The sequence below is a fragment of the Ciona intestinalis genome, unplaced genomic scaffold (assembly GCF_000224145.3).
Source record: "Ciona intestinalis unplaced genomic scaffold, KH HT001082.1, whole genome shotgun sequence".
Taxonomy (NCBI): Eukaryota; Metazoa; Chordata; class Ascidiacea; order Phlebobranchia; family Cionidae; genus Ciona; species Ciona intestinalis.
The window spans coordinates 26,009-30,881 of NW_004191403.1; the positions used below are offsets into that span (position 1 = coordinate 26,009).

The following is a 4,873-nucleotide window of genomic DNA, read 5'->3' on the forward strand; positions in this document are numbered from 1 at the left end:
TTAAAGTGCGTGTGACACGGTCATTAAATATAAACTATTTATACTGCAGAATAGCGTTTTCGAGATATAGATGTTTAAAGTTTTACATGGTAATTGTGAATATATATTTTAGCCTGAATATTCCGAAATGAGGTGCCGCAAATATTTACCCTGTTTACATGACGGTTTAAGCCGGATTCGAATCCAACTCATCGATCCGCTACTCTCGTTTTCGGCGAAGAGAAAAGGGCGAGTCGGATTGAAGCCGACCGATCCTCAATCCGCTCAGACTAGTGGTTTACGGGTCGGATTTAGCGATCGGGTCGGATTGAACAGTCGGAAATGTTGATGTTTAGGACTTGTTATACAGTTAACGTAGTGTTTTTGCACCGAATATTTTAGTAGCAGTGTGCGTGTACATCTGGCAACAAATTCCCATGAATTAACATGACAATTTAATTACATTTTACCCGACAAATGCATATTTCGCTCTTTGAAATAGGTAAAAACCAGCTTTTTATAGTCTACAAGCAAAATTTGTGCTACTGAAGAATTTTCCAACCACATGCGTATTGCCTAATCTGTAACGATACCTAAATATAGTACCACAAAATTGTTGGGAGCATTCTTTACCAGTACTGCAAATTTTACTACCCTATAGAGGAGATAGACCACCGTAACATAGCATATTGATTATTGACCAGCATTATTTGCAAGGGCACTTGCTTGTACATGTACCAGTCAAGTAACACAATAATCAGAGTAGTAGTTTACAGTCAAACTACTTTTTCTATTATTTATCTTGGAGGATTGTTCAACACATTTGGCAGCAAAAACAACAAAAGTTATGAGAACAACAAAAGTTATGCATTTAATTCAAAATGGTAGAGTGACTGAAGTGATGAGATTAAAGAATGCAAATGAGCAAAAGGTTAGTATGCCTGGAAAGACTTTAGTGCATTCATTACTTATATTTCAGAAACCATCAACACCACGAGAACAACATCTTGTGAAACAGGAAGAATGAAGTTTTACTGATGATGGTTTAACAAGCTAATTTGTTTATATTTTATTATGATCGATTATGCGACAGAAACGCTGCTTTATTTAATAATGTCAGAGCTTTATTGCTACTTCCTTCGAAAAACATCATTAAAACAGTGTTTGTGATGTAAAAGTATTTCTGACTTCTTTGTCAAAGTGTATTTGGTTGTCTGTATGAAGTATGTGGTATGATACCCAAATTTTATGTCTGAATAAACTTCTGTTTTGTGCAGATTAACATGTGGCGTTACTGTTTTGTATATTTTGCTTTTGTTAATAAATAAAACCATTTGACACATGTCATACTTGTTAAAGCATAGGACCAAAACTTAGCACACTTTTGTGAAACTCAGCTAGCAGAAACACAATATGTTTTAGTATGTTTATGAGAAGATCAGCATTGTCTGAATTAAGTTCAGTAGATTAAAATAATGCACAAATGCACTTAAAGGCTGCTGATTGTTATATTTCAAGCTATACTGATAACTTATTGCGGGTAATAAAGTTTATTAAAACTGGCGACTACAAACGCTTCGGTCCCCATTTCAGTTTCAATCCGATTGAAACGCGCCATGTAAATATGACGTTTTAGCGGATCCGATTTGAAATTCGTGTGACGTCACATCAAGTCAATCCGATCATGTAAACAGGGTAATTGTTAAAAATGCGAATGGCAAACTGCTAATATAGATTTTTAAAGTTTTGTTACATGGTAATTGTGGATATATATATTTTAGCCTGAATATTCCGAAATAAGGGGCCGCAAATATTGTTAGAAAATGCGAATGGCAAACTGCTAATTTTAGTTTTTTTTAGAATGGCAAAAGATATTTCATAAAATAATTTTCATTAAGGTCACATGTGACAATTTATATCTTTTACACTTGTTATGTTGCTGTTAACCTAAGTGAGGCGACTGAATCAATTAATGGAAATTAGTGAGGTTACTAGTGACCCTGATTCCAAGGCTCAATCCTTTGGTTTTAGAAACAGTACACTTAGCTTAAAAGCAAGGTTTATGGCAGTGCTATGGACAATTTGGTATGTAACCTGCCCAATCTTTAAAGATGTATATGTTTTTTATGTCCGGTTTATTATTGTTTATGAGATTAACATGTATGTGGCTACAGATTGTCCGTTGGACATGGAGCTACCATAGACACAATGTGTTCTTGTGCCTTTCTCATCATGTGTTGTGTTAACATGACTAGATCTAAATTTCCAAATGACACCACTGGATTCAAACTGCCAATTTTGAATTTTTTATTTTGTAAAAAAAAACAGTATTTAAATTACATTAAAAATTATACATAGAAAAACAATTTGTATGGGCTAAAATTGCAACTTCTTCTTGTAAGGTTCAAAGTAATTAGAGGTTAAAGGTGGTATCCAAGAAAGTTCTGATGAGCGAGAACCATCATGTTGTAGCAACCGACGTGTGAAAGCGGTAGATTGAACTTTTATTCACTCCAAATTTACTGAGGTCTTTAGATTTAATATAACAACATGCCTGTACCACAGTTAACATATGCCGTGTGTAAACTACTGTGCTTACGTATTATTAATCAGTAGGCTGTGGTCACAAATTCCTGTTCGTGTGTGTATGTTAGGAAACAACTCTTGTCCACATCTTATCGACCCTCTCTAATCACGTGGACAGGGCGAGGTGGGTTTTGCAATAACCCTTTTTCTTGCCAGGTGTGTGTAATGTTTTATGTATCCGCATTTTGCCCGTCGTATAGTCACTTCATCGTTGTGTTGTAAATAAAGTAGTCAATAATCTGTTGAGTTGGGTGCTAGTCAATCGTTCATTTAGACGAGGTACAGACGCAAGTTGTGACCAACGCCCCTACAATAGTATTAAACTCATCGTTGTGTTGTCAATAAAGGAGTCAATAATCTGTTGAGTTGGGGTGCTGCTAGTCAATCGTTCATTTAGACGAGATACAGACACACAAATACGCGTAGAGAGTTACTACTTTTGTGACCAACCCCTTATTATCTAGTATTAAACTTATTTAGATGCACAGTTCTTGTATATATTCTGATAATATTTGAACTTAAAATGTTTATGATAACAATTCAAACTTTAAAGTCACAATCACACCAAATTTTGTGGAGTTATTACTTTTCGCACTACGTCCTTCTTTGCTTCTTGTAAATGATCTGTGTATATAGCATAGTGCGAATGGCAAAAACTGCTAATCGTTAGTTTTTTTAGTATATTAAAATATATTTCATAAAAAAATTTTCATTAAGATGCACATGTGATAATTGTATACAATTTTTTTTATTTTGTAAAAAAAACAATATTTACAATAAAAATTAATAGAACAAGAGAGCAAAAGCCCTAATGTTTGAGGCAGCGCTGTCACTTCTGTGGTGACGATCATCAAAGCATGCGTTGTTCCGCATACCTGCAGCGAAGAACCGATAATCGTTGGGCCATGGTAGAGTCGAAGAAGTTATGCTTTAACTGCTTGGGGAAAAGTCACACTGCGAGGAACTGCAATTGTCCTCAACGATGTTTCCGCTGTGGGGCCAGACATCATACTACGCTTCATCCAATGAGACGAGATAGTTCGCCGATTCAACGCTTTCCTGGTAAGCGAGGGCAGATACGAAATCGACCTACAACTTCGTGCGTTGGTGAATTCATCCTTTCCACTCAAAGAGTTCGTTTCAAGGTAGTTCCAGTGTTCGTGTGGGAGAAGAAAAACCCAATCCTCACAGGACTTATGCATTCCTTGACTAGGGTTCTGATAGCACTTATTGTACCACGAGTTTGATGCGACGTTTGACTAGGGTTCTGATAGCACTTATTGTACCACGAGTTTGATGCGACGTTTAGGTTTGCGCGGTTCGCCGGTACTTTTAGACGTAAAATGTTTGTTCGGTGGCGGTCGAGAGTTAAGTCGCTTAGTTTCGTTGTCTATTCGCGGTAAGTCGCTTAGTTTCGTTGTCTATTCGCGGTATATACGAAGATAGTGACGTGTTTATACTGTTGGGGGCGGCGTTAAACGTGGCTGGTTGGCTCGGTTGACGTTGACTCCGTGCGTAGTTGATCCTTCTTTGGTTGCTAGTTGACGCCGTGAACTTACTTTTCGGTTGCTTAGACGCAGCAGTAAAGACAAACCACCCGCTCAACGGTTTTTGACTCGTTTATTGACAAACAACGATGACGGAAAACAGGCCACCAGAATACGTTCACCAAAAGTTTAGTCCAAATGCGTAGTGTCCAATATTTGGGCAACTATAATATTTGGGCAACTATAACAAAAACACGCACAGTAAAAAGATAGTAAAACGCCCAGATAATTTGACCCTGGGGCATGCAACGCCAGTAAATATTAGAAAATAGACATAAAAAAATCGGGAGTGTTTTATCTACGCTTTGATGATACTGTAATTGTCTCCTTTTGTGCCACAGAAATAAAAAAGAATAGAAGGCGCATCTCCAATGTCGGCAAAGGAGAGAGCACGATACACTGTCTCTCTTTCGCGGGTCGTTCCCGTTTACTATTGTAGTCAATGGAGTCGGTGACGTTTTGTGTACTTTTTCTTCGTTTTATGACTTAATTTAAAGTTATTGTGTAAAAAAACTATTTTCTAATATATATATATTTCTAAAAAACCGTTTGTTTGAAATTTTTAATTAATTTTTTTTAAATAAATAAATTTCCTAAACAAGTGGTAAACTGTAAGCGTTAACGTACCAAATAACTAAACTAGCCTAACAAACTTGAATAGTTGGTGTAGTTTTTAAAATAAACAGCTAAAACCTTCCAAAAACATTATGCGCCTATCTTTTACAATGGAGACGAAGGGAAATGGGGACGGAGTTGGCGCG

General features: G+C 36.6%; 1 long non-coding RNA gene across 1 annotated transcript; it reads left to right on the forward strand.

Moving 5' to 3' along the window:
• Window positions 1-260: 260 nt before the first annotated feature.
• LOC113475612 lies at window positions 261-1,261 on the forward strand. Its single transcript, XR_003397367.1, has 2 exons — window positions 261-910; window positions 959-1,261. It is a non-coding gene; the product is annotated as an uncharacterized LOC113475612 (long non-coding RNA).
• Window positions 1,262-4,873: the final 3,612 nt, after the last annotated feature.